We start from the raw sequence: 27,850 nt of genomic DNA, 5'->3' as shown, positions 1-27,850 counted from the left end.
ACCAAAGGTGAGGATGGGAAGAAAGAGATTGAGTTCCAAGTCCCATCACAGTATCCCAGGGCCTGGGAATCCCTGGAAGTGCCAGAGGTGTGTACTCCCTGGGAGATGTGACCCCAAGTGTCAGAGGAAGCCCTACGGAGCAAGGAAGGAAGGGCAGGGACTCTAGGATGGGCACTTCCATACAGGCTGCCCATGTGAATTTCTCAGAGTGACCGTGACAGATCCTGAGAGGGACAGTTTGAGGCAAAGGAAAGTAAGTTTTCTGAAGAGGGGTGAATTCCACAGTCTCCTGATAATGAAACAGAAATCCCGTCCTGCTCAGAGGTACTGAGTAGGAGGGATTGTGAATTCCCATCCTGCACAGAGGCTGGCTGGGAAGTTCGACTGTCTAAAGACAATGTGGCCAAAGTCTTTTTTATCTTTCAAAGATATATCTTCAACTTCCTGCAAATTCAATCCTGGAAAAAAGCCTAGAATATACAAGTGTGGGTTTTTCAGGAGAGCAACAAGGGGAGAAGGTGATAGTGGCATATCAGAGAAGGAAAACAACAGTCTAATAGTCCCTGTGTTACTTAATGAATCACACATGGTGTCCAGCATTCTTCCTTATCTGTAGACATGTAAATGCAGTAGATGTTTTAGCAATAACTGAATTAATCCTCACAGAATTCTTTTTGGCCATTTCCAGGTACAGAGACCAGAAGAAGTCATTAGTTACAAGAGCAAGCAATAATTCGCTGGTCTGAATTTTGTTCAATATCTGTGTTTGCCCTTCATAGATTGATAAAAGTCTCTGAATCTGGCATTGAAGACAGTGTTTTCTCTATTGTTATGGATTGAATAGTGTCCCCCAAAATGTGTGTCAACCTGGCCAGACCATGATTCCCAGTATTGTGTGGTTGTCCTGCATTTTGTGATCTGATGTGATTACTTATGTGTTGTAAATTCTAACCTCTGTGATGTTAATAAGGCGGGATTAGAGGCAGTTAGGTTAATGAGGGAGGACACAATCTACAGGATTAGGGTGAGTCTTGAGTCAGTCTCTTTTGAGATACAAAGAGAAGAGTCAGCAGAAATGAGAGGGACCTCATACCACCAAGGAAGAAGTGCCTGGAGTGGAGCACGTCTTTTTGACCCAGTGTCCACGCGCTGAGAATTTCCTAGGCCAGGGGAAGATAGATGACAAGGACCTTCCCCCAGAGCCACAAACACAGAAAGCTTTCTCCTAGACCTGGTGCCCTGACTTCAAACTTGTTGCTTCTTAAACTGTGAGAGAATAAGTTTCTGTTTGTTAAAGGCATCCACTTGTGGTATCTCTGCTATAGCCACACTAAAAAAAAAACTAGATAACTAAAAAACACATATATGAAATAGTCAAAAGAAAAAAAGTTTCAAATACACACACATACATGTATGATGTTATTAAACTTTAAAAGCTTTTACATTCTTATAACACATTTAACAATAGAGATTTGTATATAGAAGTTATAATAAGAGCCATCCCCACATAAGTATATTGTACCTGCTCCCCTGAAGTGTCCAGTGTCCAAAGATACATATGTACCCTTTTACACACTTCTTTTTGCCGGGACACATGTAAGTACATTCATTTGTTTGTTTTTATGGAAATTAGGTCACACTCTACCCATGTTTTTCTCTGAATCACTCTTCACTTGGTCAATATCATGAGTCAGAATCAGGCCAGGGGCTGACTGCAGAACAGATGATCAGTTGCTCATATTCACGTTCAAGTTGAAGCTGAAGAAAATTAAAACAAGTCCATGAGTCAAAGTATGCCCTTGAGTATATCAAACCTGAATTTAGAGACCATCTCAAGAATAGATTTGATGCACTGCACACTAATGATCGAAGACCAGATTAGTTGTGGGATGATAGCAAGGACATCATATATGAAAAAAACAAAAAGTCATTAGAAAGACAGGAAAGAAAGCAAAGACCAAAGAGGATGTCACAAGAGACTCTGAATCTTGCTCTTGAATGTACAGTAGCTAAAGAGAATGGAAGGAAAAATAAAGTAAAAGAGCTCAATAGAATACCTGAAAGGGAAGCTGGAGAAGACAAAGTATGATAATATAATGTGAACAGATCTGGAGTTAGAAAACCAAAAGGGAAGAAAACACCTGGCATTTCTCAAGCTAAAAGAACTGAAGGAAATATTCAAGCCTCTAGGTGCAATACTGAAGGATTCTATGGGCAAAATATCGAACAACAGAGGAAACATCAAAAGTAGATGGAAGGAATACAAAGACTCAATACACCAAAAACAATTGGTCGACGTTCAACCATATCAGGAGGTAGCATAGGATCAAGAGCTGATGGTACTGAAGGAAGAACTCCAAGCTGCACTGAAGGCATTGGCACAAAACATGGCTCCAGGAATTGATGGCATACCAAATGAGATGTTTCAACACAGGGACGCAGTGCTGGAGGTGCTCACTTGTCTATTCCAATATATTTGGAAGACAGCTACCTGACCAAATGACTGAAAGAGATCTATATGTGTGCCCATTCCAAAGAGAGGTGGTCCAACGCAATGCGGAAATTATCGAGCAATGTCATTAACATTACATGCAAGAAAAATTTTGCTGAATTTAATTTAAAAACAGTTGCAGCAGTACACAGACAGGGATCTACCAAAAATTCAAGCTGGATTCAGAGGAAGACATGGAACGTGGGATATCATTTCTGATGTCTGATGGATCTTGGCTGAAAGTAGAGACTATAACTAAGATGTTTACCTATTTTTGTTTACTATACAAGCACACTCAACTGTGTGGCTCATGACAAATTATGGATAGCTTAGCAAAGAATGGGAATTCCAGAACACTTAACTGTAGTCATGTGGAATATCTACGTAGACCAAGAGGCAGTCATTTGAGTAGGGCAAGGGGATACCGTGTGGTTTAAAATCAGAAAGTTATGTGTCATGGTGGTATCCTTTCACCATACTTACTCAATCTGTATGCTGAGCAAATAATCTGAGAAGCTGGTCTGTAAGAAGAAGAACATGGCATCAGTTTTGGAGAAAGATTCACTAACAACCTATGATATGCAGCTGATACGACCTTCCTTGCTGAAAGTAAAGAGGACTTGAAGCAGTTACTGATGAAGAGCAACCACTACACCCTTCAGTATGGATTACACCTCAACATAAAGAAAACAAAAATTCTCACAACTGGACCAGTAAGCAACACCATGATAAATAGAGAAAATACTGAAGTCATCGAGCAATTCATTTAACTTGAATCCATAATCAATGCCCACAGAAGCAGCAGTCAAGAATTCAAACAATGTATTGCATTGGGCAAATCTGTTGCAAAAGACCTCCTTAAAGTGTTGTGAAGGAAAGATGTCACTTTGAGGACTAAGGTGTGCCTGAGCAAAGCCATGATATTTTCTATTACCTCACATGCTTGAGCAAGTTAGACAATGAATACGGAAAACCGAAGAACTGATTCATTTAAAATATGGTGTTGGCAAAGAATACTGAATATACCATGGACTGCCAGAAGAATAAACAAATCCATCTGGGAAGAAGTACACCAAGAATGCACCTTAGAAGCAAGGATGGAGAGACTTCGTCTCACGTGCCTTGGACATATTTTCAGGAGGGACCTGTCCCAGGAAAGGCTCATCATGCTTGGAAAAGCTGAGGGTCAGAAAAAAAGAGGAAGGCGCTCAACAACATGAACTGACACACTGGCTGCAAGAATGGGCTCAAACATAGCAATGATTGTGAGGATGGTTCAGGATCAGGCGGTGTTTCATTCTGTTTTACACAGGATCGATGGCCTCTAACAGCCACAACTAACATATGTAAGCATATATGGGGGTGTGTGTGTGTGTGTGTGTGTGTGTGTGTGTGTGTGTGTATACCCATTGCTGTCGAGTCGGTTCCAACTCATAGTGACCCTACAGAACAGAGTAGAACTGCCCCACAGAGTTCCCAAGGAGCGCCTGGTGGATTCGAAATGCTAACCTTTTGGTTAGCAGCTATAGCTATTAACCATTATGCGACTAGGGTTTCCATATAAAAAAAAAAAAAAATTTTATATATATATATACACACACTCTTTTTTTTTTTTTCATATATATGTGTGTATATATATATTCTGTTCACCAGTTTTGCATCTCTAGAGATCCCAGGCTAAGACATTTGGTACCTACACTGGTTCCAGAGGAACCAAATCTTAAGGACGAGTTTTCTGAATTGATTCTCAAGTCTGGCTAATCTTAAAGGCACTGATGACTGCCTCCAGTAGTAAATAGGCTATTGCTAATCCATGGTGGGAGGTGACAATAGAAATACGCAAAATACTACTACAACTGGATCAAATATTTGTGAGAGACAAGGCTCTGCCTGATTACATATTTGATACTTTTCTATAATTTTGTCAGAATAAGAATAATAAGGAAGCTGCTTGGTTGGTCCTGCTTTTGCTAGCCACACTGGTGAATGAAAGAAATGGACTCAAAGCTCAAGCACCACATACAAGATCTGAAAGCTGCCACCTGTGCCCAGAAAGAAAACCATATTTCTTATAGTAACAAGGCTAATGCTGCCAAAAATAAACTCAGATTCTTATCATAAGAGTGACTGAATTAAAGCGCCAGTTGAATATCCAACCTCAAATGGTTTCTGAAGTTAAAGTAAGGGCACTGATTGGGAAGAAATGGGATCCTGAAACTTGGGATGAGGACATATGGGCAGACAGTCAGGAAGCGGGGGACAATGAACCTCCAATTTCTGTTGAATCGCTCTTCCTAACAGAACCAGACCTCTTACTCCCATCTGAAGAGATTCTCTAACTTTGCCGGCTAAGCCACCCTTCCCAGTAAAACAATTATCCCTTCCACCTCCATCTGATGAGATTACCCCAGCTGTGCCTGAAGTGTCTTGTTTGAGTTGTCTCCTGGGGTGGTATCTGGGGCATTGCCTGGGGCATCACCTTAGGCAGATGCCTTATAAGACACGGCTGAACATCCCACTGCCACTGCCCATTTTTGCTTCTAGACCTATACCTAGACTTCAGTCCCAACAAGCCCCAAAAGGTGAGCTATGAAGTGTGACCCAGGAAAAGCTATGCTAAACTCCAAAAGAACTGCTTGATTTTTCTAATATATACATACAGAAACCTGGTCGAATATGTGTGGGAATGGCTATTATGGGTGTGGGATAACGGTGCAAGCAACATAAAGGTGGATTAGTCTGAGTTTATTGATATAGGCCCAGGAAGCATAGATTCTTCATTCAGTGTTTCAGCTTGAGAGGTTAGAAAAGGATCTCATAGTTTATTTGGCTGGTTTACTGAAGCATGGATTAAGTGGTGGCCTAAAATAAATCAAGTGGAAATGGCAGATCTGCCATTGTATACTGTAGGAGAAGGTATCCAAAGGCTGAGGGAAATTGGAATGCTAGAATGGATTTATTAGGCTGGACCCACAGACCCACACACGGAGCGCCCAGAGGGCTCTCTTTGTACCATAGCAGTGAGGTACAAATTTGGGAAGCAAGCCCCAGCATTATTGAAGACTTCTGTGGTTGCTATTTTATGTAAGTAAGAGTCCACAGTGAGAACTACCCTAACTGAATGAAGACACCTGACTACAATGCAGTTGACTGGACCCCATGGTGGTAGCAGCCAAGTGGTGGCACTCAATCAACAAAGACAAGGTGGGTGTGGTTACCATAACAGACAGTAGACTCAAAGCAGTAATCAGAACAGTCTGCTCGCATGGATTTATGGCATTGGCTACTTAGTCATAGTGTCCCTGGGAGTGAAAGAGCTGGGAAATGTACATCTCCTGGTACCTAGCGTCTTAGATATCCAGTGCTCCTGTAACAGAAATACCACAAACGGATGACTTTAACAAAGAAAATTATTCCCTCGCAGTCTAGGAGGCTATAAGTCCAAATTCAGGGTGCCAACTCCAGGGGAAGGCTTTTTCTCTCTGTCACTCCTACGAGAAGGTCTTTGTCACCAATCTTCCCCTGGACAAGAAGGTTCTCAGCACAGGGATCCTAGGTCCAAAGGATGCACTGCTCCTGACACTTCTTTCTTGGTGGTACTGAGGTCCCCCTGTCTCTCTGCTCTTTTCTCTTTTATATCTCAAAAGAGATTGACTTAAAACACAACTTAATCTTGTAGACTGAGCCCTGCCTCCTTAACATAACTGCTTCAAATCCTCGATCATTAACATCCTAGAGGTATGATTTACAATACATTGGAAAATCACATCAGCTGACAAAATGGTGGATAATCGCACAATACTGAGAAGCATGGCCTAGTCAAGCTGATATATACATTTTGGGAAGACAGAATTTAATCCGTAACACCTAGTATGCAGCTATCGACCTGTTAATGCCTTTTTCTCCATACCTGTTTCGAAGTATCACCCGAAACAGTGTGCCTTCTCTCTGACCTAAGTATATAAGGACCAAATAATGTACAGGAATCTCTGTTACATTTTCTCCATCTTACCATTATTTGGCCTCATACGCAGACCCACTCACTTAATTGTGCAGCAGAATGAAGAGATTAAAGCCCCAACATTCTTGCCAGTGGACAAGGAAGGTAGCTGCTCAGACATCAGAGAGCCTCAGAGAGACAGAGACCAGGCGGCTCAAGAGAGGGATACCATAAAGTTGTTTTTCATACCCCTCCCCACTCCCACAGTTGCATAGGCTTTGCTCTGACCCTAAGAAGTAGATCAATACTTTGAGAACTGCATTATGGGTTAGAACACCAACAAGGTCCCAGACTGAGTGACACTCCCATAGGTTACATCCAAATATCACTGCAAAGTCTTCAAAATCTGAACTGACATCTGAGCCACAGCACACAGAAGTTGGGAAAGAACCTGCAGCCTGAACATAACTGGGTCAAGTGATTCCTAAAACAAACAACATCGACATTTTCTGTAAGATTGAAGTAAGACACAGTCTTGGAATCACAGACAAAAACTTTAAAAAGCTACTTTAACCATGCTCAAAGAAGTAACAGGCACAACTTAGAAAAATAGAAAAATACATAGAAACCATTCACAAATGAAAATTTTAGACAGGAAAAACAGAAAAATAGAGATAAAAAATTCACTTGATCAGCTCTACAGCGGAATGCTGTTGACAGACAAAAGGATCGATGAGATGAAAACAGTTCAATTGAAAATATCCAATCTGAAAACAGAGAACAAATATTGAAAAAAAATGAACAGAGCCTCAAAAAAATTCAAAAATATCTAACATTTATTTATTGGAATTCCATACGGTGTAGAGAAAATATGTGGTGTAGAAAAAAGTATCTGAAGAAATACTGGCTCAACACTTTCCCAATTTGTTGAAAGACATAAACTTACAGATTCAAGAAGCTATGCAAACTCCAACAAGTTAAACTCACATAATTTTATGCCCAAATGCCTCATTGTCAATTGTGGAATAACAAGGACCAAGAAAATATCTTCAAAGAAGCTAGAGAGAAAACAACTCATCTCACACAGGAGAAACAATTGGAATGACTCTGTATTCATCATCAGAAGCCATGGAGGCCAAAAGGCTGTGAAAACAACATTTTTTCAACACTGAAAGAAAAAAAACATTAACCCAGTGTTCTATAGGCTGTTATTTCCTTCATGAGTAAAGGAAAAATATTGACATTCTCAGGTGAAAGACGCTTAAGAGAATTCATCGCCACCAGACTTGCTCTAAATGAAACACTAAAGGAAGTTCTTCAGGTGGCAGGCTTGGAATTTCAGGAATTATGGAAAGCAACAAAGTGGAAAGTATCTTCGGAAGTTCGCCCTCCACCAAAGATTAGACAGGTCTATAAAACAAACAACAACACACGTGAAGAAAGTGTTTCTTAGTTCAATCATGTGTATGAGACCAAAAGTACAAAACCAGCCCAAAAGCACTGAAAAGAGGGCAGGACGGAACAGGAATCATGGCGGATGGAAACGGGGAACTGGAGCATAGGAGAGGACAATATTGACACATCATGAATATTGCAACCAATGTCACAAAACAATTGTGTATAAATGGTTGAACAAGAAAGTAATTTGCTCTGTAAAGTTTCAAATAAAGCACAATAAAAAATAAAAAAAAGTGGTAGGTATCTCGGTAAACATATTATGCCAACCCTGTTGTCACTGCACAACATGGCGCAGGACTCCCCTCTTTGCAAAGACTTTCTAGCCTATTGGAAAAACTTTGGAATATACTCTTGGTGGCAAATTAGTATTAGAGAATGGGGTTAATTTTGAAAATATGAGATGTCTGTACTCATGCCTGGTGAATAAACTGGATAATAATATTTTCAGAGAGAAATGAGATGTTCTAACAGAAAAATAGGCCTGAATTCCCACGTGGGCCATGAGCCTACTACTCTGAAGGCCTTTCCCAGAGAGGCATTTCAGGCACTTCTAGAGCAGCAGGAGCGCTGGGGAATGCAGGTGTCAACCTCCCCCAGGGCCTTCTCTGAGGGGTAAGTACCTGCTTTAGTACTGAGCTTAGTGGTTCATAAATTGTCATTCTGCATAAGGTCTTCAGGTTCAAGTCTGTAATCCAGCTGGGATTCTGTGTGTGCTGCAACTCTGCATCAAAAGAACATGCTTCTAGAAGCAGAATGCCAGGAGAGAGGCGGTTGGGCAGTTGGGGGTGGGGGGTGCTGCGCAGACAGGGGTGCCCGAGGGAGGCACAATATAGTCATTCTGCAGGAGGTCTAGTCCTTCTGCACAAGAATTAGAATGCTTCTCAATGCACAACAGTTTACATGCAGGACATAAACAAAGTTACTGAAGGACAAAGTCAAATAGTAAACCAAGCCACTCCCTGTCAATCCTTACCTGAGAGGGTCTTCATCAGGACTTCCGGGGATGGAGAAGGAAACAGTAAACGCTGATTTATTTTACCTCTTCCTTCCTCAAGAAACAGGAACAGGTGTTAAGATGTCAGGTGTCAAGCCCCAAACTCCTCTTCTGGTCTGTATTTAAGCTGTATAATAAAACTGGGAATCAGGCAATCAGCCCTGAGCAGACAGACCCAGGAGTATTCCCAGTGCCCCACATCTTTGAGCTCCAGTGAGATCCTGTTCTTAGTCCCTAGATTAGCAGAGGAGCTGAAAGACTGAAATTCCGTGTTTTCAGGCAACTTGGGCTTCAAGCAGGCACTTATTGCTAAAGTCGTATTTCTCTGTGTTAATTTATGATCCTTAACTCAAATCCGGACTTTGAAGCTCATTTTGATAACTCCTCATTAGTCTGCCTAGACAAGAGTCTGCTCACAGTCAGTGATGACAATGGAGGAAACAAAGTCCCTAGCCCAGAGGAGGGACTGTTCCCCAAATTTGGGGCAATGCCCCTGGGGAGCATCGGCGAGGTGCACTGTGGCCTCTGTGGCTTTGCCTTCTGCTCCTGGAATTGCGCCCTGGGGGCATCCATATGCAGACGCAGAGTCCGTGGGTGACCACAACTCCTGCCCTTCTGGGTCATCGTCCGGACGCACGTTGCGATATGCTTCCTGCCCCCCTTCCCAGCATAAGTGCTGCGATCACACGTGGCAGAACCAGTTCCCAGGTCCAGACCCTAGGTCTTGCCCTCCTTGGCCTTAGGCTTCCCCTAGTCCTGGGGGAACCCGCAAGCCTGGCGGGTGCGAGGTTAGCACCCGGCTGGGCGGGCTTGGGCCTGTCTCAAAAGGCTCATGGCGCACGCAGGTTCCCCCTCCTTGGAGTCTGCGGGCTTGCGGCGGGCAGCCCGGCATCTCCTGCCTCCCTCGGGTGCCCTCTCTGGGCAGCAGCTCCCCTCCCCCCGCCCCGCCAACCATCCAACAGTCGCACTGCCTGCTTTCTGCTTCTAGAAGCGTGTTCTTTTGATGCACACATGCAGCACACACAGAATCCCAGCTGGATTACATACTTGAACCTGAAACGCACAACTTTAAAACTACTAGACTGGGGGGGGCGGTATTGGCAGTGAAAAAAGGAAAAAAAAATAAGAAAGAGAACAATTACAAAAAAAGTATTAGAAGACTGTAACCTCACGTTATGGACTCAAGAAGGCTGCGGATACACAACTGCGTAGATAGCATACTGTTGTCTCTTTCTTTGCGAATAAGTCTTAGATGAGGGAATTTGGTACCGGGAATAGTTGCAGAGCCTGACTTTGGGGAAATCTGGGATTGATGAATTGGCTTGCATGAGGCTACAAGCCCTGATAATCAATATTTAAAGATGAGATTCGAGCAATCTAGAACATGCATCAGAATTTTTTACACGTAAATTAGCACCAGAAGAGGCCTTTAACCACTAAATAAAATGAGTCAGTAGTTCAAGATCTCCCTACAAAGAAAATGGCAGACCTAGATCGTTTCCAGTCAGGTTCCAGCAAACATGCAAGAAACAGTCATTTTAATCTTGTACATAGTCAACAGAGATTAGAAAACCATGAGACACTCCCCTAACTTGATCCTTATGGCTAGTTTAAAAATGATAACAAATTAGAGAAGGAAGGTAGAAGAAGAGTTAGAGGACAAGCACACTCAGTAACTGAGATGCAAAACCCTACATAAGATGCCAGCAAAGGAAATCCAGCAAAGGGTAAACCACGTAACATGCCATGATCAAGGCGGTTTATTGTAGGCATACAAATTTGAGTGAACATTAAAGATTTAGTAATTTCATTCACCACATGCATAGGTGAAAGAAGGGAAGACACATGCTCACCTCAAGAGATGGGGGCAAAGCAGGTTGATAAAATCCAATCACACGGAGAGATAAGGACTGGGAGCAAACATGGAACAGAAAAGGAGTTCCCGAACGTGGAAAACTACAACTAGCATGATAGTTCATGGTGACGTGTGGGACATTCTCTTTAAAATTAATAAAAAATAAAATAAGGATGCTTCTATCATTATTTTTATTGAACATTTAACACTGGAAGTGTAAGCTAGTACAAAAAAAGTATAACTGCTATTCATAGATTATAGGACTGTCTCCATTGAAAACCGTAGAAAATATGGGAATTAATAGTAATCATAAATAAAAAATAAATTGAAATTTCAATGCATCAGCATCAAGCGGACTCTGTCATAGCTCTTAGGTGAAACCAAAGGACACTGATAGGGAAAGAGCAGGTTCGGGTGGGCTAGACCAAGGAGGGAAGAAAATTATTCTGCACTGGGCTGAACTTATAAGCACGGGTATGTGTGTTAGTTACCTAGTCCCTCCATAACAAAAAATAACACAACTGGATGGCTTTTAAAGGACAGAAATTTATTTTCTCACAGTTTAGCAGGTAGTAGTTTGAATTCAGGGCATGGCTGTAGTGGGAGGTCCTTCCTTGTCTACCTCAGCTTCTAGTAGATGCCAGCAATCATTTGTGTTCCTGGCCTTCTAGAAGCATCTGTCTTCTTTGTCTGTCTTCCTTTTCACCTGTTTGTGTCTGTGTGTATTCTGCTCCTTTTATAACTAAGAAGAGTTAGGCTTAGGACCCACCCTACATTGGTATGACCTCATTCACATAATAAAAGCAGGCCCCTTATTTCCAAACAAGGTCAGAATTACAGGTACAGGGGTTAGGATTTCCACATACATTTTGGAGGGACACAATTCAATCCCTAACAGTTGATTTACCAGATATTCTGGATTGAGAGTACTCACATGAACAGCTGAGAGTAGTTCCAATTCTTTGCTACATTCAGTGGCTGAAACTTGTCTCAATGGTCACCCATAGGAATGTTGGAGCAATTTATTGTGCAGGACCTGGCCTACCATTCCTAATCATGTCCATTGTGTGGAAAAACACACACTCCCATCACCGAAGCCTTGAGAAATTCATCGATAAGAACGGAATGGTGGTTGGAACCAAGAATTGTTTCATAGCCTAGATAACATGGTGCAGCTGTTAGATATCCACATGGAGATGTCCGGTAATAAAACTTCACCCCACACGGAGATGTCAAGAATAATACCAACAGCTAATGTTCATTGAGTACCTACACTGGTGCCAGGCACTCCTGTGCTTTTCCTTTCATGTTTGCTTTTCATGATGGCCATATGAGGAATGTAGCATTATAATGCATAAAGAGGTCAATACAGAGAGTTACGCTCACATTTGAATATATGAGTCTGGACCCAGGAGGAGTTTGAATGGATGGAGGTATAAACCTCACGTCCTTAGCTACAAATAGACAGCAGTAAACTCACTGAGGCATCCTAGAGGGAGGGTGTCAATAGAGAGAGGAGCAGGCACCAAGGCCAAGGGTACTCGGGTATCTAGAAGCCTGCCAGGTGAACAGCAGCCAACAAGCCTCTCTGAAGTCCAGTGTGGTTCCTGGAGGGTTGTCTGTCCTTGCTCTCAGCTGCATTTCCCCAGTGCTCCTCCCACCTGCACTGGGTTGTCCCCTTCATGAGGACAGGGACAGTGTGTACCTTTCACCACTGTATCTGCATAACATAGACTACTTCTGGCCCATGGAATATACTGACTGAATGAAAAATAAACAAACGATAAGGACGTAAAATCCTTCGTAGTTGATACCTTGGGATACATTAAGGGGCTTCATGAGTAAGAGGGAGAAAAATTGATCAGGGCTGCTTCTGAGACCATCCCTTAGGCGTAATGAGTGTTAAACAACACTTAAACAAAGAGATTTAATGGCAGAGATGTATGTTAAAAAGATGTAAGTATAGCTTAAAGATTACTAGAAACATGCAAATTATTGCAACTATAGGCAAATCGCTAAAAACCATATAGTACATGCACACAGAATATTACAAAGTAATTTAATGCCCTCATTAAAAAAAAACAAAAAAAAATTACCATGAAAAGACTAATGTTGAATGAAAATATCAGGATATAATATCTGTGTTAATATACATAAATGTGTGTGCTAATACACACATAAAACCAGTTGCCATTGAGTCAGTTCTGATTCATGATGACACCAGTGTGCCAGAGTAGAACTGTACTCCATAGGGGTTCCAATGGCTGAGTTTTCGGAAGTAGGCTGCCAGACCTCTCTTTCATAGCAATTCTGGGTGGACCTGAACTCCAACTTTCTGTCAGCAGCTCAAGATATTAACCATTTGCATCAACCAGAGACTCTAATACACATACACGCCAATATAAGCAAGAAAATAGACATATCGGAACGTTAATAATTTATTCTATGCATTACGTATGTTTTCTTGTTTTTTTTTTGCATACTTTCCCATTGCTTCCAAGTTTTTGAGGAATAGAATGTACTTCTGGAAAAATTCATGAGAGATTTTTAAGTAATGAAATAATCAACAGAAACAGAATGAGTAAATCTGTGGCAAGGCAGCCCATGAACCCAAGATTACAGTAACACTGGTATGAAAAGCAGAATTGTGGAGTCCTGAAGCTCAGTGGTTCCATGCATCCATCAGGAAAGAGGGAAGAGCAAATAAACAAGGTGAAAATACAGTGAGCCAGAGGAGTGGGAGCCCTCTGTTGTGGGCACAGTTTTCTCATGAAACTTTAGATGGACACAGTGGGTGGGATTATCCACTTCCATCATACAAACATTTTTATTACCCTTGATTTTAACAGAACTATGTTATAAAAACAAATAATAAAATAAAGTATAATAAAAGAATAAATCTCATCAGTGGACTACTATCATTTTCCCCAGCCACTGAGGAGGGCAGGAAACACACACGGGAAAGAAGATGGAGCAGTGTGAAGAATCATGCTATGTGGGGAGGAGAGTGTTTCTGAGACAGGCCTTAGCTGCTACCACCTAGGGAAGTAGGCAGCCATGCACAACCAACTGGAAGAAATGGTACATTATTTCTGAGACCTACTCCAGCTCATAACAAATTATGGATAACATGGGGAAGAATGAGATTTCCAGGACACTTAACTGTTTTTATGAGAAACCTGTACATAGAACAAGAGGCAGTCATCTAAACAGAACAAGGAATACAGCATGGTTTAAAGTCAAGAAAGGTGTGCATCACCGTTGTATCCTTTCACCATATGTATTTAACCTGTATGCTGAGCAAATAATCTGAGAAGCTGGTCCGAAGAAGAATAAGGCATCAGGATTGGAGGAAGACTCATTAATAACCTGAGATATGCAGATGATACAATCTCCCTTGCTGAAAGTGAAGAGACCTTAAAGCATTTACTGCTGAAGATCAAAGACTACAGACTAACAGCCTAACAACTGGACCAATAAGCAACATCATGATAAACGGAGAAAATGTTCACGTCATTAAGGGCTTCATTTTTACTTGGATCCACAATAAACACCCACGGAAACAGCAGTCAAGAAATCAAACGACACATTGCATTGGGCAAATCTGCTGCCAGAGGCCTCTTAAAGTGCTCAAAAGTACAGATGTCACCTTGAAAACTAATGTGCGCCTGACTCAAGCCATGGTGCTTTCAGTCGCCTCATACGCACACGAAAGGTGGGCAATGAATAAGGAAGACCAAAGAAAAATTGAAGGCATTGAATTACGGTGTTTGCAAAGAATACTGAATATACCATGGACTGCCAAAAGAATGAACAAATCTGTCTTGAAAGAAGTACAGCCAGAATATTCCTTAGAAGCAAGAATGGCGAGGCTTCATCTCACATATTTTGGACACGTTGTCAGGAGAGATCAGTCCCTGGAGAAGCAGGTCATACTTGGTAACAAGTGGCCACAACAATTGGCTCAAAAATAACGACGACTGTGAAGGTGACGATAGGTAGTTTAACATACATTTTGACACATATGAATTAAAATTTAAACAATTATTTCATGCCTTTTTGTAGGGGTTTTAGAATATACAATTAAAATAAATGTAAACAATTAATAGAAAAAATCTCTGAAAATAAAATTTAATTTTTTTAAATCACTGCTCCATACCCCAGATCTAAATGGCTTGATATAAAGCACTGGTCTTTGTGATTCACAAAAAGGAGGTGCCAATTCCTGGAGGGGGGATGGGAGGATAGAGAGAGTTGGAAGCTGGCAAAATTGTCACGAAAGGAGAGACTGGAAGGGCTGACTCATTAGGGGGAGAGCAAGTGGGAGTACAGAGTAAGGTGTATGCAAACTTATATGTGACAGACTGACTTCATTTGTAAACGTTCACTTGAAGCTCAATAAAAGTTAATATAAAAAAAAAGCCCAGCCCTGACCAATGTTTGCTTAAAAACTTTGAAAGTTTGTTCCTCTCTAAAATAAAGCAGGGTCTAACTTTAAAAATAAATAAATAAATGTAAACAATTATTAGAAAAAATCTCTGAAAATAAAATTTAATTTTTTTAAATCACTGCTCCATACCCCAAATCTAAATGGCTTGATATACAGCACTGGTCTTTGTGATTCACAAAAAGCAGGTGCCAATTCCTGAACAAGAACTGAAGTGATAGGAGAAACCCCCCATGCTGTTATAGCCCTGAGTATGGGCCCCAGTGATCTGTCTTCATTAATTCCTTTTCATTTCATCTCTGTGAAAGAGGGGAGGGAGAAGGTGAGAGAGGGTTACATGTGCCTATTCTGTTCTTTAGCATCCAGTTCACTGCCAGGAACAAGTATTCGTAAGACTCTAAAAAACGTTAAAGTACAAATAAGGAGGAAAACCTCCTAGTATATATATGTATTAGGTGGCACAAAGAGTTAAGTGCTCAGCTACTAACTGAAAGGTTGGCAGTTTAAATCCACTCAGAGTTGCCTTGGAAGAAAGGCCTGGCAATCTACCTCCAAATAGTCACAGCTATTGAAAACCGTATGGAGGGCAGTCCTACTCTGAAAACTCACGGGGTCGTCATGAGTGAAAATCTCCTCAACGGCAACTGGTTTGGTAATCTATATATGGCATAAATGTTGGGAAAATTAGTTTCTGAACATATACACGGCATACAGAATACACTGCACATTAGTATTATGTGCCAAAACCCACTGTCATCAAGTCGATTCTAACTCACAGTGACCCCAAAGGACAGAGTAAAACTGCCCCATAGGGTTTTCACTGAAGCAGACTGCCACATCTGTCTCCTACAGAGAGGCTGGTGGGTTCGAACCACTGACCTTTAAGTTAGCAGACAAGTGCTTTAACCACAGAGCCACTAGGGCTCACTGCTGTCATGTACAGTGATTACATAAGCAAATTCTGAAACAACCTGCCTGGGTTTAAATCCTAACTCAATTTATCAGCTGGGTGATCTGGGCACGTTACTTTACCTCTCACTGCCTCAGTTTCCCATTTCTAAAATGGGTCTTATTCAAAAGGTTGTTACGCAGGTTAAATAAAACACACAAGGCACTTAGAAAAAGGCCTTACGCACAGAATGAACACAATAATTGTTAGCTTTCATAATTATTAAGGGAATACAAACAAACGGCTAGGTTGAAGGAACTTCCATTGAGAAAGAGTTGAGTTCCAAAATTCATGTGTAAAGTCATTTACATCAACTGTTAAAGTTGTATGTTTAGATTCAAGTGATTACTGAGGTGTGTTATGATCTTGAACAGAGTTCTGGGGACTATACAGGCAGACTCTGCATGCCCTTCTCCTGCACATCCATTCCATCTCCCTTGGAGCCCAGACATCATGTTATCAATTAAACCCCTCCCACGCTGGTGGTGTACTGTTTAAGAGCTACGGCTGCTAACCAAAAGGTCATCAGTTCAAATCCACCAGGCGCTCCTTGGAAAGTCTATGGCACAGTTCTGCTCTGCCCTATAGGGCCACTATGAGTTGGAATAGACACAGTGGCAATGGGTTTTTAACGGGTATGAGGTAACTGTTCAGTGCTTAAAGACGTACCAAAAGCAACCACTAACACAAAAGTATAGTAAAAGGTTCTTATTTCAGAGTAGCAAAACCTTAGTTTCTAACACAGTGGTGAATTAGGGTGGACTGTGGATCAAGAGGAGCTCTGGTGGCATAGTGGTTAAGAGCTCAGCTGCTAACCAAAAGGTCAGCAGTTCGAATCCACCAACTAGTCCTTGGAAACTCTATGGAATAGTTCTATTCTATGCTATAGGGTCTCTATGAGTTCGAATCAACTAGGGTCTCTATGAGTTGGAATCAACTTGATGGTGACAAGTTTGGTTTGGTGGGTGTCATGGATTGAATTATGACCCTAAAAAATGTGTGTCTCAACTTGGTTAGGCCATGATTCCCACTATTGTGTAGTTGTCCTCCATTTTGTGATTGTAATTTTACTTTAAGAGGATTAGGGTGGGATTGTAACACCACCCTCACTCAGGTCACCTTTCCCTGGGGTGTGGCCTGCACCACCTTTTATCTCTCCAGAGATAAAACCAAAGGGAAGCAAGCAGAGAGTTGAGGGCCTCAGACTATCAAGAAAGCAGCACCAGGAGCAGAGCATGTCCTCTGGACCCAAGGTCCCTGCACCTGAGAAGCTCCTTGACCATGGGAAGGCTAAGGACAAGGACCTTCTTCCAGAGCCGAAAGAGAGAGAAAGCTTTCCCCTAGAGCTGATGCCTTGAATGTGGACTATTAGCCTACTTCAATGTGAGGTATTAAATTTCTCTTGGTTAAAGCCATCCACTCATGGTATTTCTGTTACGGCAGCACTAGATGATGAAGACAGTGGGTCAAGGTGGAAGGGGTGGATGAAGGACAAAAAAAGAAAAATGGACAACAAGAGAAATATAAGAATTCAGAGAACTGTGAAAATTTAATTCCTGAATATACTTTCTTTCTCCTCCCTATAACTGGAAGGACTTTTCTCATATACAGCATATATAAGTAAATCCTGGCAATATTTAAAACACTTAGATTTTTGTAAAACTCATTCTCTGAAAATTCATGGTGGCCCCATTAATTTGTGGCTTAAAAACAACTCAGAACTAAAAAGAAGCATAAATAAATAAATAAAGGCACTGCTGTCATTTGCGGGTGATGTTCTTTTCCTGCTATCCACAACCCACACACTCGGGTTAATTTTCCAGGGTCAGTGTTCACAGACCATCCTCTTTCTCTTACCACCACCCCACCACCCTTAATTATTTAGAAAAGGCAGGGCCAGTCAGTGCTCCAAACATCAAGTTTTCTCTCCAAAATGCCAACTGGCACTTGGGGAGCAGGCTACATTCTCAGCTATCAGCACTTCCACTAGCCCCTGCACATAAGGAATGTGTCTCCACTGAACTGTTCGTTGTAATTTAAAAAAAAGTAAAAAAACTGTTTCTTAAAAAAAAAAAAAAAAAAAAAACAGGCATTTCCCTATTACCCACCCACCCCACTCTCCCACACCCAGTGCTCCCCTCACCACACACACACTCAAATATTTCCTACCAAGGGTGTGTCCCAAGCACGGGGTCTGGCTCCGCTCTTCTTTTACACCCCTTGGAGGCCTCTGGAGAAACCATACTTTTGGTTGGCAATTCCCTGAACCCTGCCTATTCAAGCTGGCACTTATTCAAAAAGGCAGGTGAGTCTTCAAGTCAGGTTTTTAAAAGGAGTTTAAGAGGTGCCAGGTGATATGCCTACTCACCCTCAAATTTCTCAAAGGTAATAATTTCTTCAGATGTTTACAATGTCTCTACTATGGGTTAATTAAATCCCTTAGGATGGTGGGCATAGGAAAATCCTCCATCTCAATGCCCCCCATTTCGAAAAAAAGAGAGGGGAATCTCCAAAATTACAAATTTCAATTTCTACATACTTGATTGAACTAAGGAGTAAGTTCCTCACATGTGTTATTCTTGGTCTGAGTCCTGGTGGTGCAGTGGGTAAGAGCTAAGCTGCTAACCAAAAGGTCTGCTGTTTGAATTCACCAGCTGCTCCTTAGAAACCGTATGGGGTAGTTCTACTCCGTCCTATAGGGTTGCTAAGAGTTAGAATTCACTGGATGGCAATTGGTTTGTTTGCTTTTCAATCTTTGGCTGAAAGGTAGACTTTGTTATCAATTTATTAAATCAACTGGTAATTTGCTGGATATTTCTCATACACGAACTTATGATGTCTTCAAATCCAGCTAATCAGGTTTAGGGAGAGAGAAACTTCTCTACCTTAGCTTCCCTGCCACTCCCACACCTTTTTCACTGATTTCCATGCCCTGTTTAAGTAACATCACTCATCACTTCTCACTGTCTAGGTTATCTGAGCCAATTCATGGCAGTCAATTCCACCTGAGCCCTAGGATACCCTCATTTACATACTCTGCCCTGTTCCTTCACCAATGGCTGACCTCACATCTCCCCTTGAATGTCTACTAGGCATCTCAAACTTAATGTGGTTCAAATAAAATTCTTCGTCCAAGTGTCTTATCTACCTCCCAGTCTTCCTTATCTCAGCAAATGTTCTCACTATCCTCTGGGTTGTTCAGGACAAAAACCTAGAAATCATCCTTGATTTCTCTCCTTTATTCAAATCTTGCATCCAATCCATTGACATATTCTGGACTCTTGGCACTACCTTAACATAAATCCTGACTCTATCCACTTCTCACTACCTCCACCTTACATCCACCATCATCTCTTGGTTAAAACTGGACTCCATGCACCGATCTTCCCTCTTATAATCTACATAACAGCATCATTTCAGTGGCTTCTCATGGCAATTAGGAAAAATTCCCAAATCCTTCCCATGGTCTTTCATGATGCGGGATTTGCTCACCATACTAACATCATTTCCTAACAGTCTTCCCTCGGTTCACTCCACACTAGCCATGACTTATTTCCTGAGCTTCCTCAAACGTGCCAAAACACTTGGTTATTTAAGGGCCTCAGAAACAACTCTTTCCTTTATTGGCAATATCCCTCCCTTCAGAACTTCATACAGCTATTCTCTCCTTTGATATAGGTCAGTTATCTCCTCAAATATCCTGCTCCCATAAGCCTTTACTATTAATCTAAAACAGCTCACCCCACTCATTCCCTCACATGCAACTCTGTCTTATTTTCAAAATATTTAGCTCTCCTTGACATTTTTTGTTAATTATTACCTGTATTTTTTCTGGTTGAGAATATATGCAGCAAAACATACACCAACTCAACAGTTTCTACCTGTACAATTTAATAACACTGGCTACATTCTTGAAGTTGTGCAACCATTCTTACCCTCCTTTTCCGAGTTGTTCCTCTGTCATTAACATAAACCCACTGCTCCTTAAGGTTCCTATCTAATCTTTTCAGTAGCTGTTGTCAATCTGATGCCATGTAGACAGTTCTTAAAAGAGCATATGCTCAAGGTGGACCATTTTTATTAGTTAAGTAAGCTAATGTTCTGGAGCCCTCATGGCACAGTGGTTAAGTGATACGGTAGCCAAGCAAAAGAAGAGCAGTTTGAATCCACCACCTGCACCTTGGAAACTCTATGGGGCAGTGCTATTCTGTCTTACAGAGTCTCTGAGTTGGAATCAACAGCAACAGCTTGGTTTTTTCTTTTTCATACTTCGGTTTTAAGATGATTCAAGGGAATGCTTTTGGTGTAATGTTTAAAGATTATCTCACGGCAATAGTTTCAGGAGTTCATTCACCCTCAGTGGCTCCAAAAAGTCTAGGGTTCATTTGAAATTCTGTTCTGCATTTTCCCCCTTTTGATCAGGGCTTTTCTATGGACTCTTTGATCAAAATGTTCAGCGACAGCAGCCGGGAACCTTCTGGTTCTTCTGGTCTCATGGCATGCTAGATGTTCTTCTAAAAAACATGAGTGGATGCTGAAGGTTATCAAATACTTATTTTATTACACCTATTAATATAATCACATTTATTTTTCCTGTACATATGGCAAATTATACTGATTCATTTTCGAATGTTAAACTAACCTTGAATTCTTGGGATAGACCCAACTTGGTCATAATATATTCTTCTTTAGAGTATTGCTGGGTTTGTTTTGCCTATTTATTTTTATATTTTGCATCTATGTTCATCAGTGACATTGGCCTGTAATTTTCCCATCTTGTGCTGCTCTTGTCAGGTTTTGGTATCAATATTCATTCTACAAGCTTTATAAAATGAGTTTGGGTATATATTTCCTTTTATATTGAAGAATTTGTGAAATATTTCTTGAATATTTGGCAGAATTTGCAGGAAAAGCCATCTGATATGAAGTTTTCTTTTTGAGAATAGTTTGAGCTCTAATTCAATTGTATTAACAGTTGTGGAATTACTTTTGCTTCCTGTTTCTTCTTGAATCGTTGTTATTAACTTACATGGTATGATACGTTTGCCTACTTTACCTAAATTTGCAAATTTATTGGCTAATACGGTTCATAACATTCTCACATTATCTTTATGTTCTGCAAGATCTGTAGTCATTTTCTTTCTAATTCCTGATATTCGTTTTTTATATCTTTATTCTTTTTCACTTGATCAATCTTGCCTAAAGTTTGTCAATTTTACTAGCATTTTCTAAGAATCAACTTTAGTCTTTGTTGATCGTCTGTTGCATGTATTCAATCATTAATAGAAACAAAAATTCCTATGAATGTTTGTTTCTGGTTTTTTCCCAACATTTTGAATGGATGTTTAACTCACTTATTTTTCAAGATTTGTTCTTTCCAATTATATTTTTAAGGCTATAAGTTTCCTATATTATATTGTCTGTACTGCACAAATTTTTATATGCACTATGTTCATAATTGTTCACTTCAAAATGTATTCTAATTTTCATTATGATGTCTTTTTTGACTCATAGTATTTTAAAATATCCAAGCACATGGAGATTTTGTATTTTCATTTTCTAAGATGGTTTTTTTTTTTTTTTAATTATGGTGTACTAACATAAAAAAAAAATGGAGATTTTGTATTTTCATTTTCTAAGATGGTTTTTTTTTTTTAATTATGGTGTACTTACATAGTATCCTCTATATTATTGCAGACTCTTGAAATTTGTTGAGACTTGCTTTATAACACAGTATACAGTTAATTTTTATACACACTATGTATGTGCATGAGATGAATGTATATTCTTTCATGGTTAGATAATACACATACACATATATCAATTTGGTATTTTTTTTACATGTTAAATCTTCTGTATCCTTGATAATTTATGGACTTCTATGTTTCTGAGGGGTGTGTTAAAAATCTATTATGATGCATGATGTCAAAAGGAGCCCCAGTAGTGCAGTGGTTAAGCACTCAGCTGTTAAACCTTTTGATTTGATCCACCAACTACTCCACAGGAGAAAGATATGACCGTTCCCTTCCATAAAGATTACAGCCTTAGAAACCTTTGGAGAAGTTCTACTCCATCCTATATTCACTATGAGTCAGAATTGACTCAACAGCACACAAGAAAAAATGTATGATGTGATGGAAACTCAGAAGTACGAAGCTAAAAAGAATTGGTCCTACCTCCAGGGTCAAAGGATGAAGGACAGAGAAAACAGCAGAGACATCCAAAAGCTTGGAAAAAGGGCTGAGAGGACAATGGTTGGTGGTTTAAGGGCTTTGAAGGGCTACCATATATACTGAGGAATCTGAAGTGCAATGTTCTTGCCTAAGGATGAAGACATGCTCATAAAGATCCTGACAAAGCTTTAGGCTTGCACCTCTGGTTGATCTTTGGGCTCCATGGGGGCAGGAAGTGAAGGCTAGGGCAGAGTTTTAGGCACTCTTGCTTAGCATTGAAAGAACGTACCAGTTCAGAGCCAATCTGCAAAGACTGGGATAATGTTACTTTTTCTTTTTGGCTACAAGCATTTAAAGAAAGCACTGTCATGTCATGAACTGACTGCTGAGAAAACAGAACAGAACTTCAGTGTCCACACATGAGAAGACATACAATCTTTGCAGAAATAGTTTGGAAACATCACTAAGCAAATGGATGACTGGCCCTCAACAATTAAAAAAAAAAAAAAAGCAAACCCTAATGACAGGAGGGAATCTGATTTCCAGAGTTACATTATAATATTTAAGATATCCAGTTTGCAACACACTATTCTAAGTCATAAAAAGAAAAAAGAAAAGGATGGTTCATTTGTTAAGAAGAAAGAAAGAAGAGAAATGAACAGAAAGCATCCCTAAGGAAACACAGATACTGGGATTACTAGACAAAGATTTTAAACCAATTGTCTTAAATTTCCTCAAAGAGCTAAACAAACCATAGACACACACACAAAAAAAGGAAACCAAGAGAAGAATGTATGAACAAGTAGAAAACATTAATAAAGAAATATTATACAAAAGAACCAAATAGAAATTATAGAGCTGAAAAGTTGAATAGCTGAAATAAAAATTTCATTAGAGGAGCTCAACAGCAGATTTGAGCAAGAAAGCAGGAAAATGTAAACTTGAAAAAGCACAACTGAAATTGTTCTAACTGAGGAGCATAAAGGAAAAAGAATGAAGAAAATGAACAGAGCCTAAGGGACCTGCGGGACAACATCAAGCATACCAATATACTCATTAAGGGAGTCCCAGAAAGGAAAGAAAGATGAAACGACAGAAAGAATATTTAAAAACATAATGACTGGAAGTTTCCCAAATGTCATCTAGATATCCAAGAAGCTCAATAAACTCAAAGGACAGTAAATACATAGATATCCACAGACAGACATAATCAAAATGTCAAAAGACGAAGACAGAAACTTGAAAGCAGCAACAGATAAGTGACCCCTAATGTACAAGAGAGTCTCAACAAGTTTAACTGTTGATTTTTCATCAGAAACCATTGAGACAAGAAAATAGTCGAATGATGTATTTAAGGTACTGGAAAAAAAATACAGAAACAAAACTATGAACCAAGATGTCAATATCTAGCAAAACTATCTTTCAAAAATGAAGGGGAAATTAAGACATGCCCAGATACACAAAACCTGAGGGAGTATGTTAGCAGCAGAACTGCCTTATGAGAAATGCTACAGGGAATCATCCTGGCTGGCACGGAAGGACACTAGACAGTAACTTGAAGCCATAAAAAGAAACGAAGACTCCGTAAAGGTAACTACTTAGATAAAACAAAGTCAGTAATATTTTTATATCACGCCTCTCTTTTTTTCATATATGATTTAAAGCACAAATGCATAAAAATACTTACACATCTCTCTTAATGGACACACAATGTATAAAGATGCAATTTTTGTAACAGCAACGTAAGTAGGGGAGGTAACTGAGCTGAATAAAAGCAGAATGTTGTATACTGTTGAAGCTAAATTTGTATTAATTAAAAGAAGATTGTTATAAACATAAGATATTAATTGTAATCCTCATGGTCACCACTAAGAAGTTAAAAAATATAAGGAAAGGAAACAAGGAGAGGATCAAAATTGTACACTTGAAAAAAATCAGTCAAACACAAAAGTGGACGGTAGTGAAGAAAATGAGAAACAAAATACGTATATGACCTACTACAAAGTAGAAGACATAAGTCCTTCCTTATCATTAATCGCTTTAAATTTAAATAGATTAAACTCACAATTGGGATCATTAAAGTTGTGTGTCAACTTTGTTGGACCATGATTCTCAGTGCTTTGGCAGTTATGATGTAGTTTAGCAGTCGTATAACGATGCAATCATTTCCATGATGAGATGTGATATAATGTGATTACCTCCATGATGGGATCTGCTGTGAGTAGCCAATCAGATCTAAGGGAGTTTCCTCGGGGGTGTGGACTGCATCCAATATAGGTGGACTTTCTGGCAAGGCTCTTGAGCTTTTGCTCACTCTGAATCCTGCAGCTGGCTCCTCTTCATCTGATCTCAAGTTTTTGGGACTTGAACTCTCAGCTTACCTTCCAATTTTGGGATTCACCAGCCTCCGCAGTCTGTGAGCCGCGGCCTACCAGCTTACCTGCCGATCTTGAGATCTGTCAGCCTTTGCAGCCTGTGAGCCACAGACCTGTTGTATGACCTGCAGATCTTGAGTTCTGCAGTCCCTGCATCTATGTGAGTCAGGAGAAGCCACAAGCCTGACCCATGGACTTGAGACTTACCAGCCTCTACAGCCTCGTGAGCCATTTTCTTGATATAAAGCTATTTATATAAAAATATATATATATATACACCTCACTGGTTTTGTTTCTCTAGAGAACCCAGCCTAAGATACCAATTAAAAGACAAACATTGGCAGAATGCATAAAAAAATCATTCGATTGCTATTAAGCTGATCTGACTCATGGTGACCCCTCCCCTCATGTGTGTCAGAGTAGTACTGACACACAAGTGTGTCAGTTCAATGGCTAATTTTTCAAAAGTAGATCACCAAGCCTTTCTTCCAAAGTGCCTCTGGGTGGACTCAAACCTCCAACATTTTGGTTAGCAGCTGAATGCATTAACCGTTTGTACCTCCCAAGGACTACAACATGTATCTATGTTTATTTCTGTATTACTTCTCTTTATACTATATACATACATACACATATACATACACACACACATAGACATCCATGAGTGGTTCATACAGATGCTTTGGACTTCAACTAGCAGGGCTCTATTAATTATTGATAGAAAAGTACTGATACCAGTTATAAATACGTATTTGTCCATTTCCCCTTTCAGATTTATTAGTTTTTGTATTTTGGAGCGCTGTTGTTAGACACGTACACATTTAGGAGTGTTGTATCTTTTTGGAGAATTGAATCTTTATTATGTTATGTCCCTACTTATTCCCAATAATACTCCTTTTTCTGAAGTATAATTTGTCTGATATTAATACAGCCACTGCAGTAGAACTGGATAATTTTCAACCATTTCAATAGGTAGCATAAGATTAAGAACTGATGGTATAAAAGGAAGAAATCGAAGCTGCATTGAAGGCATTGGTGAAAAACTATCCTCTCTCCACCATCTTCACTAACCCTGACACCAACTGTCCCTCACACAGCACTCCCTACTTCTCTGCCGGGTTCAATAACTCATTGCAATGGCCACACAGAACTCATAGTCCATATTCACGATTATGGGGTTTATTAGGGAAGTAACAGTTATAGCTCAGGCTCAACGACACTCAGAATACAGTTCTTCTATCAGGACAGCCTCTTCCCTCCTGTGCTCATAGGCGTGCCTCTGCCTGGCCTTGGGCCGGCCTCTCTCCAAAGGCACTCAGCTTTCCTTCTCCATGGGCCATCATCTCCTATAGCCGGGTCCCTGTTGCTCGGTCTCTCCTGCCATGGCATCTTACCATCTTCAGGGTTACAGCTTCCTCTCTCTATCTCAGTCTCCTGCTTCTAGGAGCTTCTCAGTGCAGGGATCTCAGGTCCATAATATACGCTCGGCTCTTGGCTGTTCTTCCTTGATGGGAGTTGAATCCTCCTCTTTGCTCTGGAACTGGTTCTCTTTGAAGGGAAAATAAACAATCCCCTTGGTGAGCCACAATTACCCTATCACACAGTCCTGCCCAAGCACCAGGGTGGATGTTATAAGACCATGGCTAGAAAGGCCACACAAAGTAAACAATCACATCACAGTACCTTGGACTCATTTTTCAAGTGAAGTACCAAAAATCCCATACAAACAGATTGGTAAAGAATATAATCAACAGCAAGAACATTTTCATACTTATGTTTTCTGTATTTGGAAGAAATCTATAGCACTATTCTTATTTTGCCAATTTAAAGGGATCACAGACATTAGTGGTAGATGTTGCAGTACCAGAAAACTCTCTGGTGAAACAGTCTGTGAGCAGTCTTACAAACACGGATATTCCACCAGAGTCAAAAGAATGATGTTACATATCATCAAAGAGAACATTTCAAGATCTAGCCTGAAGTACAATGTTGTCACTGATAGGCTAAAATCCATACACTTACAAGAAAGACTAGTTTATATGACTATTCAAATTTATGCACCAACCACTAATGCCAAAGATAAAGAAATTGAAGATTTTAAACAACTTCTGCAGCCTGAAATTGATCAAACATGCAATCAAGATGCATTGATAATTACTGGTCATTAGAATGTTAAAGTTGGAAACAAAGAAGGAAAAGTAGTTGGAAAATACAGCATCGCTGAAATAAATGACGCCAGAAATCTCATGAAAGAATTTTGCAAGACCAGTGACTCATCCACTGCAAATATTTTTTTTCACCAACATAAACGGCAACTATACACGTGGACTTTACCAGATGGAATACACAGGAATCAAACTGACTACATCTGTGGAAAGAGAAGATGGGAAAACTCATATCATCAGTCGGAACAAGGCCAGGGATCGATTGTGAAACAGACTGTCAATTGCTCACATGGAAGTTCAAGTTGAAACTGAAGAAAAGTAGAATAAGTCAAAAAGGGCCAAAGTATGACCTTGAGTATATCTCACCTGTATTTAGAGACCACCTCAAGAACACATTTTACGTGTTGAACACTAACGACTGAAGACCAGACGAGTTGTGGAATGACATCAAGGACATCACACATGAGGAAAGCAAGAGATCCTTTAAAAGACAGGAAAGAAAGAAAAGACCAAAACGGATGTCGGAAGAGACTCTGAACGTTGCTCTTGAATGTCGAGTAGCTAAAGTGAAAGGAAGAAATGATCAAGTTTTGAGTATTGAGACGCCACCAGTGATCCCTCTTACAAAAAAGACCAGAAAAAACAAGTGAAGCGATTATATTTATGACAAGCTAGGAGCCCTGAACATCAAAGGAAAAGTTAGAAAACGGACTGAGCGGCAGGGGGAGGGAGAGACTATTCAGAAGTGGAGAGGAGTTACTGGACCTGAACAGCCAGGAACCCTCAGGCACCGTTCCCTGGAGCGACTGCAGTGGGGCTGGCAGTGGCGTTCCACAGGCGTTTAGCTCAGGGAAGGACAGCAAGTTGCACAGACTACTCACACCTCCAGAACAAGAGAAGAACGGCACTCTCGGCAAAAGCTAATTACTTGTGTTTATTTTACCACGCCCCCAGCCCCCAAGCCGGCTTCAGTGGCTGTCAACTTCCCTGGGCCTGAGATAGG

General features: G+C 40.4%; 1 long non-coding RNA gene across 1 annotated transcript; it reads right to left on the bottom strand.

Moving 5' to 3' along the window:
- LOC135229302 (uncharacterized) lies at positions 1-27,525 on the bottom strand. The gene is made up of 3 exons (XR_010320087.1): positions 26,077-27,525; positions 8,863-9,010; positions 1-1,758 (listed from the first exon to the last, which is right to left on the bottom strand). It is a non-coding gene; the product is annotated as an uncharacterized LOC135229302 (long non-coding RNA).
- Between the last annotated feature and the right edge of the window lie 325 nt (positions 27,526-27,850).

The sequence above is a fragment of the Loxodonta africana genome, unplaced genomic scaffold (genome assembly GCF_030014295.1).
Source record: "Loxodonta africana isolate mLoxAfr1 unplaced genomic scaffold, mLoxAfr1.hap2 scaffold_184, whole genome shotgun sequence".
In the NCBI taxonomy this organism is placed as follows: domain Eukaryota; kingdom Metazoa; phylum Chordata; class Mammalia; order Proboscidea; family Elephantidae; genus Loxodonta; species Loxodonta africana.
This window is presented reverse-complemented; position numbering and strand designations above follow the sequence as displayed.